At 38.5% G+C, this 13,606-nt stretch overlaps 1 non-coding gene across 1 annotated transcript; it reads right to left on the reverse strand.

Moving 5' to 3' along the window:
- Window positions 1-1,379: 1,379 nt before the first annotated feature.
- On the reverse strand, window positions 1,380-1,487 carry LOC148562645 (small nucleolar RNA R71). The gene has a single exon (XR_015887828.1). It is a non-coding gene; the product is annotated as a small nucleolar RNA R71 (small nucleolar RNA).
- Window positions 1,488-13,606: the final 12,119 nt, after the last annotated feature.

The following is a 13,606-nucleotide window of genomic DNA, read 5'->3' on the forward strand; positions in this document are numbered from 1 at the left end:
CAGAAAAAGCTGGGCGTTCAAAACGCCCAGTGAAGAAGGAAAACTGGCGTTTAAACGCCAGCCAGGGTACCTGGCTGGGCGTTTAACGCTCAAAAGGGTAGCATTTTGGGCGTTAAACGCCAGAATGGATACCATTCTGGGCATTTAACGCCAGGATGACACAAGAGGAAAGATTTTGTTTTTAATGCACATTTTTTTTAAGTTTTCAAAATTTTTCAAAATCAAATCTTTTTCAAATCATATCTTTTCAATCATATATTTTCAAAATCAATTTCCTTCCATTTTCAAAAATACTTGATGACAATTAATGATTTGATTCAAGAATTTCAAGTATGTTGCCTTTTCTGTTAAGAAAGGTTTAATGTTTGAATCATATCTTTTCTTGTTAGCCAAGTCATTAATTTTAAAAATCAAATCTTTTTAAAATTATTTTTCAATCATATCTTTTTAAAACCATAACTTTTCAATCATATATTCTTAATCACATCTTTTTCAAAATTAAATTTTCAATCATATCTTTTTGATTTCTAATTTCAAAATCTTTTTCAAAAATCACTTTATCTCTTTCCCAACTCTAATTTTCGAAAATCATTCTTCAATTTTTCAAAATTATTTCAAAATCTTTTAATTTATTTTCAAAAATTCTTCCCCTCTTCTCACATCCTTCTATTTAAGGACTAACACTCCTCCATTATCAATAATTCGAATTTTATCTCTCTTGATAAGTTCGAATTCTTCTACCTCCTCCTTCTATTCTTCTTTTCCTCTGACACCTCAAGGAATCTCTATACTGTGACATAGAGGATTCCATACTTTCTTGTTCTCTTCTCTTTCATATGAGCAGGAACAAAGACAAAAGCATTCTTGTTGAGGCTGACCCGGAACCTGAAAGGACCTTGAAGCGAAAGCTAAGAGAAGCTAAAGCATAACTCTCTGGAGAGGACCTAACAGAAATCTTCAAACTAGAAGAAGATATGGCAGCCGAAAACAACAACAATGCCAACAATGCAAGGAAGGTGCTGGGTGACTTTATTGCACCTACTCCCGACTTCTATGGGAGAAGCATCTCTATTCCTGTCATTGGAGCAAACAACTTTGAGCTTAAGCCTCAATTAGTTTCTCTGATGCAACAGAATTGCAAGTTTCATGGACTTCCATTAGAAGATCCTCATCAGTTTTTAGCTGAATTCTTGCAAATCTATGACACTGTCAAGACCAATGGGGTTGACCCTGAAGTCTATAGACTTATGCTATTCCCTTTTGCTATAAGAGACAGAGCTAGGATATGGTTGGATTCACAACCTAAGGAATGTCTGAACTCTTGGGAAAAGCTAGTCAATGCCTTCTTGGCAAAGTTCTTTCCACCTCAAAAATTGAGTAAGCTTAGAGTGGAAGTCCAAACCTTCAGACAGAAGGAAGGTGAATCCCTCTATGAAGCTTGGGAAAGATACAAACAATTGATCAGAAAGTGTCCTTCTGACATGCTTTCTGAATGGAGCATCATAGGTATCTTCTATGATGGTCTGTCTGAACTGTCCAAGATGTCATTGGACAGCTCTGCTGGAGGATCTCTTCATCTGAAGAAGACGCTTGTAGAAGCTCAGAAACTCATTGAAATGGTTGCAAATAACCAATTCATGTACACTTCTGAGAGGAATTCTGTGAATAATGGGACAAGTCAGAAGAAAGGAGTTCTTGAGATTGATACTCTAAATGCCATATTGGCTCAGAACAAAATATTGACTCAGTAAGTCAATATGATTTCTCAAAGTCTGTCTGGAATGCAAGCTGCACCAGGCAGTACTATGGACGCTTCATCTGAAGAAGAAGCCTATGATCCTGAGAACCCATCAATGGAAGAGGTGAATTACATGGGTGAACCCTATGGAAACACCTACAATCCTTCATGGAGAAACCATCCAAATCTCTCATGGAAGGATCAACAGAGACCTCAACAAGGTTTCAACAACAATAATGGTGGAAGAACCAGGTTTAGCAATAGCAAGCCTTTTCCATCATCTTCTCAGCAACAGACAGAGAATTCTAAGCAAAACCCCTCCGACTTAGCAACCATGGTCTCTGATCTAATTAAAACCACTCAGAGTTTCATGACTGAAACAAGGTCCTCCATTAGAAATTTGGAGGCACAAGTGGGTCAGCTGAGCAAGAAAGTTACTGAACTCCCTCCTAGTACTCTTCCAAGCAATACAGAAGAGAACCCAAAAGGAGAGTGCAAGGCCATAAACACAATCAACATGGCCGAATTTGGAGAGGAGGAAGAGGCAGTGATCACCACTGAGGAAGACCTCAATGGACGTCCACTGGCCTCCAATGAGTTCCCTAATGAAGAACCATGGGAATCTGAGGCTCACACTGAGACCATAGAGATTCCATTGAACTTACTTTTGCCATTCATGAGCTCTGATGAGTATTCTTCCTCTGAAGAGGATGAAGATGTTACTGAAGAGCAAGTTGCTAAGTACCTTGGAGCAATCATGAAGCTAAATGACAAGTTATTTGGTAATGAGACTTGGGAGGATGAACCCCCTTTGCTCACCAAAGAACTGGATGACTTGACTAGGCAGAGACTACTTCAAAAAAGACAGGATCCTAGGAAGTTCTCAATACCTTGTACCATAGGCACCATGACCTTTGAGAAGGCTTTGTGTGACCTAGGGTCAAGTGTAAACCTCATGCCTCTCTCTGTAATGGAGAAGCTAGGGATCCTTGAGGTACAAGCTACAAGAATCTCACTAGAGATGGCAGACAATTCAAGAAAATAAGCTTATGGACTTGTAGAGGATGTCTTGGTAAAGGTTGGAGACCACTACATCCCTGCTGATTTCATAGTCCTAGAGACTGGGAAGTGCATGGATGAATCTATCATCCTTGGCAGACCCTTCCTAGCCACAGCAAAAGCTGTGATTGATGTTGACAGAGGAAAATTGATCATTCAAGTGAATGAAGAATTCCCTGTGTTTAAGGCTCAAGGATATCCCTCTGTAACCATGGAGAGGAAGCATGAAGAGCTTCTCTCAAAACAGAGTCAAACAGAGCCCCCCACAGTCAAACTCTAAGTTTGGTGTTGGGAGGCCACAACCAAACTCTAAGTTTGGTGTTGAACCCCCACATTCAAACTCTAAGTTTGGTGTTGCGAGGTTCCAACATTGCTCTGAATATCTGTGAGGCTCCATGAAAGCCCACTATCAAGCTACTGACATTAAAGAAGCGCTTGTTGGGAGGCAACCCAATGTTATATCTATCTATTTTCTATTGTTATTTTATATTTTCTGTAGGTTGATGATCATGTGAAGTCACAAAAACAATTGAAAAAAGCAAAAATAGAATGAAAAACAGAGAAAAAAATAGCACACCCTGGAGGAAAAGCTTACTGGCGTTTAAATGCCAGTAAGGCCAGCAAATGGGCATTTAACGCCCAGTCTGGCACCATTCTGGGCGTTTAACGCCAGAAAGGGGCACCAGACTGGCGTTTAACGCCAGGAATGGGCAAGGAGCTGGCGTTAAACGCCAGAAAAGGGCAGCAGCCCGGCGTTTAACGCCAGAATTGGCAGAAAGGGCATTTTTGCACGCCACTCGGTGCAGGGATGAGCTATCCTTGACACCTCAGGATCTGTGGACCCCACAGGATCCCCACCTACCCCATCACTCTCTCTCTTCTTCACCCATTCACCAATCACCTCAATACCTCTTCCCCAAAAACCCCTCACCTATCAAATCCCACCATTCTCTTCACCACTCACATCCATCCTTCATAAAACCCCACCTACCTCACCATTCAAATTCAAAATAATTTCCCACCCAAACCCACCCCTCTCACTCCTATATAAACCCATCTTCACCCCTTCATTTTCACACAACCTAAACACCACTTCTCCCCCTTGACCGAAACACAAATCCCACTCCATCTCCTCTATTTCTTCTTCTTCTACTCTCTTCTTTCTTCTTTTGCTCGAGGATGAGCAAACCTTCTAAGTTTGGTGTGGTAAAAGCATTGCTTTTTGTTTTTTCATAACCATTTATGGCACCTAAGGCCGGAGAAACCTCTAGAAAGAGGAAAGAAAAGGCAAAAGCTTCCACCTCCGAGTCATGGGAGATGGAAAGATTCCTCTCAAGGATGCATCAAGACCACTTCTATGAAGTTGTGGCCAAGAAGAAAGTGATTCCCGAGGTCCCTTTCAAGCTCAAAAAGAATGAGTATCCGGAGATCCGACATGAGATCCAAAGAAGAGGTTGGGAAGCCCTAACCAACCCCATTCAACAAGTTGGAATCCTAATGGTTCAAGAGTTCTATGCCAATGCATGGATCACCAAGAAGCATGATCAAAGTGTGAACCCGGACCCCAAAAATTGGCTTACAATGGTTCGAGGGAAATACTTGGATTTTAGTCCGGAAAATGTAAGGTTGGCATTCAACTTGCCCATGATGCAAGGAGATGAACACCCCTACACTAGAAGGGTCAACTTTGATCAAAGGTTGGACCAAGTCCTCATAGACATTTGTGAAGAGGGCGCTCAATGGAGGAGAGATTCAAGAGGAAAGCCGGTTCATTTAAGAAGGCATGACCTCAAACCCGTGGCTAGGGGATGGTTGGAGTTTATCCAACGTTCAATAATTTCCACTAGCAACCGGTCCGAAGCTACTATAGACCGGGCCATCATGATTCATAGCATCATGATTGGAGAGGAAGTAGAAGTTCATGAGGTTATATCCCAAGAACTCTATAAGGTGGCGGACAAATCCTCTACCTCGGCAAGGTTAGCCTTCCCTCATCTCATTTGTCACCTCTGTAATTCAGTTGGAATTAACATAGAGGGAGACATCCTCATTGATGAGGACAAGCCCATCACTAAGAAAAGGATGGAGCAAACAAGAGATCCCACTCATGGACATGAGCATGAGGAAATTCCTCATCATAAAATCCCCGAGATGCCTCAAGGGATGCACTTTTCCCCACAAAACTATTGGGAGCAAATCAACACATCCCTAGGAGAATTGAGTTCCAACATGGGACAACTAAGGGTGGAGCACCAAGAACATTCCATCCTCCTCCATGAAATTAGAGAAGATCAAAGAATCATGAGAGAGGAGCAACAAAGGCAAGGAAGAGACATTGAGGAGCTCAAGAACTCCATAAGATCTTCAAGAGGAAGAACAAGCCGCCATCACTAAGGTGGACCCGTTCTTTAATCTCCTTGTTCTTTACTTTCCTGTTTTTCGAATTTTTTATCCTTATGTTTATCTATGTTTGTGTCTTATGATCATTAGTGTCTTAGTGTCTATGCCTTAAAGCTATGAGTGTCCTATGAATCCATCACCTTTCTTAAATGAAAAATGTTTTTAATCGAAAAAAAAAAAGAAGTGCATGAATTTCAAATTTTAAAACAGTTTAATTATCTTGATGTGGTGGCAATGCTATTATTTTTCTGAATGAATGCTTGAACAGTGCATATTTTTGAATTTGATTGTTTATGAATGTTAAAATTGTTGGCTCTTGAAAGAATGAAAGGAAAAGGAGAAATGTTATCTGATGATCTGAAAAAAAATTAAAATTGATTCTTGAAGCAAGAAAAAGCAGTGAAAAGCTTGCAGAAAAAAAAAGATATATGTGAAAAAAAAAGAGAAAAAGCAAGCAGAAAAAGCCAATACCCCTTTAAACAAAAAAACAAGGGTGATAAAAAGGATCCAAGGCTTTGAGCATCAGTGGATAGAAGGGCCCACAGGAATAAAATCCTAGCCTAAGCGGCTAAAACAAGCTGTCCCTAACCATGTGCTTGTGGCGTGAATGTGTCAAGTGAAAACTTGAGACTGAACGGTTAAAGTCGAGGTCCAAAGCAAAAAGAAGAGTGTGCTTAAGAACCCTGGACACCTCTAATTGGGGACTCTAGTAAAGCTGAGTCACAATCTAAAAAGGTTCACCCAGTTATGTGTCTGTGGTATTTATGTATCCGGTGGTAATACTGGAAAACAAAGTGCTTAGGGCCACGGCCAAGACTCATAAAGTAGCTGTGTTCAAGAATCAACATACTTAACTAGGAGAGTCAATAACACTATCTGGATTCTGAGTTCCTATAGATGCCAATCATTCTGAACTTCAAAGGATAAAGTGAGATGCCAAAACTGTTCAGAAGCAAAAAGCTAAAAGCCCCGCTCATCTAATTAATACTGATCTTCATAGATGTCTTTGGAATTCATTGTATATTCTCTTCTTTTTATCCTATTTTATTTTCAGTTGCTTGGGGACAAGCAACAATTTAAGTTTGGTGTTGTGATGAGCGGATAATTTATACGCTTTTTGGCATTATTTTTAGTATGTTTTTAGCATGTTTTAGTTAGTTTTTATTATATTTTTATTAGTTTTTATTTAAAATTTACTTTTCTGGACTTTACTATGAGTTTGTGTGTTTTTCTATGATTTCAGGTATTTTCTGGCTGAAATTAAGGGACCTGAGCAAAAATCTGATTCAGAGGCTAAAAAGGACTGCAGATGCTATTGGATTCTGACCTCCCTGCACTCAAAGTAAATTTTCTGGAGCTACAGAAACCCAATTGGTGCGCTCTCAATTGCGTTGGAAAGTAGACATCCTGGGATTTCCAGCAATATATAATAGTCCATACTTTACCCGAGATTTGATGGTCCAAACCGGCGTTCAAAGTCAGCTCAAGAATTCCCAGCGTTAAACGCCGGAACTGGCACCAAAGTGGGAGTTAAACGCCCAAACTGGCACAAAAGCTGGCGTTTAACTCCAGAAAAAGTCTCTACACGAAAATGCTTCAATTTTCAGCCCAAGCACACACCAAGTGGGTCCAGAAGTGGATATTTACGTCATTTACTCATTTTTGTAAACCCTAAGCTACTAGTTCTCTATAAATAGGACCTTTTGCTATTGTATTTAGAGAGGAATCTTTGAGTAGTTCTATGCTACCTTAGATCACGTTTTAGGACTGGCCTCATGGCCATGCCTAGACCATGTTCTTATGTATTTTCAACGGTGGAGTTTCTACACACCATAGATTAAGGTGTGGAGCTCTGCTGTACCTCGAGTATCAATGCAATTACTATTGTTCTTCTATTCAATTCAGCTTGTTCTTGTTCTAAGATATCACTTGTTCTTCAACTTGATGAATGTGATGATCCGTGACACTCATCATCATTCTCACCTATGAACGTGTGCCTGACAACCACCTCCGTTCTACCTTCGATTGGGTGTTTATCTCTTGGATTCCTTAATCAGAATCTTCGTGGTATAAGCTAGAATTGATGGCGGCATTCTTGAGAATCCGAAAGGTCTAAACCTTGTCTGTGGTATTCTGAGTAGGATTCAAGGATTGAATGACTGTGACGAGCTTCAAACTCGTGATTGTGGGGCGTTAGTGACAGACGCAAAAGAATCACTGGATTCTATTCCGACATGATCGAGAACCGACAGATGAATAGCCATGCTGTGACAGAGTGCATTGAACATTTTCACTGAGAGGACGGGATTGTAGCCACTGACAACGGTGATGCCCAACATACAGCTTGCCATAGAATGGAGTAAGAAGGATTGGATAAAGACAGTAGGAAAGCAGAGAGACAGAAGGGACAAAGCATCTTCATACGCTTATCTGAAATTCTCACCAATGAATTACATAAGTATCTCTATCTTTATTTTATGTTTTATTTATCTTTTAATCATTCATCCTCCAAAACCATTTGAATCTGCCTGACTGAGATTTACAAGATGACCATAGCTTGCTTCATACCAACAATCTCCGTGGGATCGACCCTTACTCGCGTAAGGTTTATTACTTGGACGACCCAGTGCACTTGCTGGTTAGTTGTGCGAAGTTGTGATAAAGAGTTGAGATATCAATTGAGCGTACCATATTGATGGCACCATTGATTATCACAATTTCGTGCACCAATAGCCATCCAAAAGCAGTAGTATTCATGACCTGCTAGTCTCTCTAGCATCTGGTCTATGAATGGTAAAGAAAAATGATCCTTTCTGGTGGCTGTATTGAGTCTTCTATAGTCAATACACATACGCCACCTCTGTGGTTGAACCACTGGCTTGTATCATCCTCCAATAGGATCTTGTGCATGCATCTGGCTGGGCTAATGCCCTTAAGATCACTTATGGACCACCCAAGAGCTGTCTTGTGTGTCCTTAGTACTTGAATTAGTGCTTTCTCTTCCTGTGGCTCTAAAGTAGAGCTTATTATTACTAAAAAAGTGTCATCTTCTCCCAGAAATACATATTTCAGGGATGGTGGTAGTGATTTGAGCTCAGGTTTAGGAGGCTTCTCCTCTTCCTGAGAAGTTTTCAGAGGTTCTTCTATTTTCTCTGATTTCTCCAGATCAGGCTGAACATCTTTAAAAATGTCCTCTAGCTTTGATTCGAGACTCTTAGTCATATTGACCTCTTCCACTAGGGAGTCAATAATATCAGTGCTCATGCAGTCTTTTGATGTGTCTGGATGCTGCATAGCTTTGACAGCATTCAACTTAAACTCATCCTCATTGACTCTCAGGGTTATCTCCCCTTTGTGGACATCAATGAGGGTTCGTCCAGTTGCTAGGAAAGGTCTTCCTAGAATGAGAGTTGCACTCTTGTGCTCCTCCATTTCCAGCACTACAAAGTCAGTGAGAAAGGCAAATGGCCCATCCTTGACAATCATGTCCTCAATTATGCCTGATGGAATCTTAATGGAACCATCAGCAAGTTGGAGGCATATCCGGGTTGGTTTAACTTCATCAATAAAACCAAGATTTTTGATAGTGGATGCAGGTATTAGATTGATACTTGTCCCAAGATCACATAGAGCTATCTTGGTACAAGCACCCTCTAATTTGCAAGGTATCATAAAGCTTCCGGGATCTTTAAGCTTCTCTGGTAAGCTTTTCAGAATGACTGCACTGCATTCTTCAGTGAGGAGAACTTTTTAGTTTCTCTCCAATCCTTCTTATGACTTAAGATCTCTTTCATGAACTTAGCATAAGAGGGTATTTGCTCAAGTACCTCTGCAAACGGAATCTTTATTTCAAGAGTCCTGAGATAGTCTGCAAAGCGGGAAAATTGTTTATCCTGTTCCGCTTGACGGAGTTTCTGAGGATAAGGCATCTTGGTTTTATATTCTTCAACCTTAGTTGCTGCAGGTTTGTTTCCTACAAAAGTGGTTGAAGAAGTCTGCTTAAGGGGGTTATTATCAGCACTTGCAAGTGTCTGTTCTCTTATTGGTGTTTGAACGCCAAAATTGGGTGCTGCATGGGCGTTTAACGCCAGATTGCCACCCTTTTCTGGTGTTTGAACGCCAGAATCATTCCTCTCTGGGCTCTTATTGTCCTCAGATGGATTTTGGTTAGTGGGTTGGTCATCCTCTGTCAGTTGTTCCTTTCTTGGTTTTCTGCTGTTTTGAGTTGAGACATTCAATGTCTTCCCACTTCTTAATTGAACAGCTTGGCATTCTTCTGTTATATGTTTAGATAGCTGTTGTCTTGTCTGATCCAAGTGTTTTTCCATATTCTCATTAGCATCTTTGGTTTCTTGCAGCATCTCTTTAAATTCTGCTAACTGTTTTGTTATACTAAGCAATTGCTGATTGAGTTCAGCAACTTGTTCTTGAGGACTAAGTTCAGTGGATACTGCATTAGCTTCTTCTTTCATGGAGGACCCACTCTTAAGTATAGATATTGATTTCTAGCAAATGTATTAATGAGCTCTTGAGCCTCTTCAATTATCTTTCTCATATGTATAGATCCACCAGCTGAGTGGTCTAGAGACATTTAGGCCTTTTCTGTAAGCCCATAGTAGAAGATGTCTAACTGTATCCATTCTGAAAATATTTCAGAGGGGCATTTCCTTAGCATCCTTCTGTACCTCTCCCAGGCATTATAAAGGGATTCATTATCCTCTTGTTTAAAGCCTTGGATATCCAGCCTTAGTTGTGTCATCCTTTTTGGAGGGAAATACTGATTCAGGAATTTGTCTGATAACTGTTTCCATGTTTTTATGCTTGCTGTGGGTTGGTTATTTAACCACCTCTTAACTTGATCTTTTACAGAAAATGGAAACAGTAATAATCTGTAGACATCCTGATCTACTTCCTTATCACGTACTGTGTCAGCAATTTGTAAGAACTGTGCCAGAAACTCAGTAGGTTCTTGTGGAAGACCGGAATACTGGCAATTTTGCTGTACCATGATAATGAGCTAAGGATTTAGCTCAAAACTGCTTGCTCTAATGGGAGGTATACAGATACTACTCCCATAAGAAGCATTAGTGGGGTTAGCATATGACCCCAGAGTCCTTCTGGACTGTTCATTTTCACTTAGGTCCATGATGGAGAAAATAAAATATTTTTGTTTTTATTTTGTTTAATTAAGGATAACCGAATTCAAAAGAAGAGAAAATAAAATAAAATATATGGAAACTAGAAAATAAGCTTCGAAAACTAAAAGAAAAAAATTAAAATAAAATAGATTAAAATAAATTAAAAAAAATCGAATACTAAAATGGCTAATTAATTAAAAAGATTTGAAAAATTTTGGATATGATTTTCGAAAATTGGAGAGAGAGAGAGAGAAGGTGGTTAGGGTGTTTTGAAAAAGATATGTCTTAAAATTAAAGATACTTGTAAAAATAAACAAATAAAAGAAAAGATTTGAAAAAGATATGATTTCAAAATTTGAAGATTGAAAGTTTCTCAACAAGAAAACACCAAACTTAAAATTTTTCAATCAAAATAATAAAATAGTACAAGTAATTCGAAAATTAGGAATAAGAAAAGAAAAAGATTTTGAAAAATTTTATAAAGGATTTTCGAAAAATAATAAAAATTTGAAAAAGAATTTGTTTTGAAAAAGATTTAAGAAGATAAATTTTTAAAATTGAAATTTTAACTTGCCTAACAAGAAACTACCAAATTTTAAAAATTTTGACTAAGTCAACCTAAGGAATTCGAAAATAATGAGCAAATAAAGGAAAAGATATTTTATTGAATTTTTGAATTTAATGAGGAAAGAGAAAAACAATAAAATGACACCAAACTTAGAATTTTTAGATCAAAACAAAAAAAGCAAACAAGAAAACTTTGAATGTCAAGATGAACACCAAGAATACTTTGAAGATCAAGATGAACACTAAGAACAAATTTTGGAAATTTTTTAAGAAAATAAAAACACAAATGACACCAAACTTAAAAAATTTTATACTTTGGACACTAATAATTCGAAAATGCACAAGAAAAATAAGAAAAGACACAAGACAAGAAAAACTAAAGATCAAACAAGGAAAATAAACAAGAACAACTTGAAGATTAAGAAAGAACTAAGAACATATAATTCAAAAAATTGAAAGAAAAATAAAATCATGCAATCGATACCAAACTTAAAACATAAAACTAAACTTAAACAGAGGATTAAATTATGAGGTTATTGGTTTTTAAAAATTTTCGAAAATAATTTGGAAAAAGAAAATAAGGATTTTAAAATTTTTAACCAAAAGCAATAATAGAAGACTCAATTCTAGTGACTCTAAACCAAAAAGATAAATTTTTCCGAATCCAAGCAACAAAATAAACCGTCAGTTGTCCAAACTCGAACAGTCCCCGGCAACGGCGCCAAAAACTTGGTGCACGAAATTGTGATTACACTTTTCACAACTCCGCACAACTAACCAGTAAGTGCACTGGGTCATCCAAGTAATACCTTACGTGAGTAAGGGTCGATCCCACGGAGATTGTCGGTTTGAAGCAAGCTATGGTTATTTTATAAATCTTAGTCAGGAGATTAATGATAAAAGTGATTGTATTTATGAAAAATAAATAACATAAAATAAATAGTACTTGTGATTCAGTAATGAGAAACAGGATGAAGTTCCGGAGATGCTCTATCGTCTGAATCTCTGCTTTCCTACTGTCTTTTTCTCCAAACACGCATGGCTTCCTTCAATGGCAAGCTTTATGATCCTCTCGGATGAAAAATACCAGGTGCGATCTCTGCACGGCTAATCAACTGTCGAATTTCTCGTTTCGGATGAAAAATACCATGTACAGCTACCGCACGGCTAATCATCTGTCGGTTCCTGCTAGTGTCGGAATAGGACCCTTGTCCTTTTGCACCCTGTCACTGCGCCCAACATTCTCAGGTTTGAAACTCGTCACAGTCATCCCTTCCCGGATCCTACTCAGAATACCACAGACAAGGTTTAGACTTTCCGGATCCCAAGAATGCTGCCAATGATTCTAGCCTATACCACGAAGGTTCTAACCCCCGAACTCGGTCCGTAGATTAGAAACCCAAGAGATACGCACTCAAGCTGTCGCCCAATGACTACATTGAGCTCAGATAGAACGAGAGTGGTTTTCAGGTACGCGTTCATAGGTTGAGGATAGTGATGAGTGTCACGGATCATCATATTCTCTATATTGAAGTACGAGTGAGTATCATACAATAGAATCAAGCGTGATTGAATAGAAAACAGTAGTAATTGCATTAATTCATTGAAACACAGCAGAGCTCCTCACCCCCACCTATAGGGTTTAGAGGCTCATACTATAGAAGATACAATATGAAGTGTAAAATGTCATGAGGTACCTAATGAATCTTCTAAAAGTAGTTTTTATACTAGACTAGTAACTTAGGTTTACAGAAAATGAGTAACTAAGTGCAGATAGTGCAGAAATCCACTTCCGGGACTCACTTGGTGTGTGTTTGGGCTGAGCATTGAAGCTTTCACGTGCATAGGCTGTTCCTGGAGTTAAACGTCAGCTTTGGTGCCAATTTGGGCGTTTAACTCCAATTCTGGTGCCAGTTTGGGCGTTTTACGCCAAGATATTTTAGGCTGGCTTTGGAGCCAGTTTGAGCCATTAAATCTCGAGCAAAGTATGAACTATTATATATTTCTGGAAAGCCTAGGATGTCTACTTTCTAACGCAATTGAGAGCACGCCAATTAGGCTTCTGTAGCTCCATAAAATTCACTTCGAGTGCAGGAGGGTCAGAATCTAACAGCATCTGGAGTCCTTTTTTAGCCTTTGAATCAAATTTTTGCTCAGGTTCCTCAATTTCCGCCAGAAAATACCTGAAATCATAGAAAAACACACAAACTCATAGTAAATTCCAAAAATGTGATTTTTGCATAAAAACTAATAAAAATATAATAAAAAGTAACTAAAACATACTAAAAACTATGTAAAAACAATGCCAAAAAGGGTATAAATTATTCGCTCATCAGTTGTGTATTATCGTAGTTTAACTGTGTTTTCTATTTTTCATTCTAAGATTTATTCTCCTAGTTTATTTTAAATAGTAAGACCATATCATATTATACACTCCCTTGTTATATTTATGATTTATTATTAAGTTTTTCTGGTAGTCTGTTCTTATTATTTGAATTTTTGTTGTTCTATTATATCATTGAATTAGACATTGATAAGAGTTGGATTTCAAAGCCACGAGATGATGCAGATTATAGAGACTGTTTGAATAGATTCTTAGATTTCACATTTGCCAATGGATCATCCGATGGAATGATACATTGTCCGTGTCCGAAGTGCGGGTTCCACCTTTTCTAAACTAGAGAGGATGCGTACTATCATTTGC

The sequence above is a fragment of the Arachis ipaensis genome, chromosome B6 (assembly GCF_059453495.1).
Source record: "Arachis ipaensis isolate K30076 ecotype BB chromosome B6, ASM5945349v1, whole genome shotgun sequence".
In the NCBI taxonomy this organism is placed as follows: domain Eukaryota; kingdom Viridiplantae; phylum Streptophyta; class Magnoliopsida; order Fabales; family Fabaceae; genus Arachis; species Arachis ipaensis.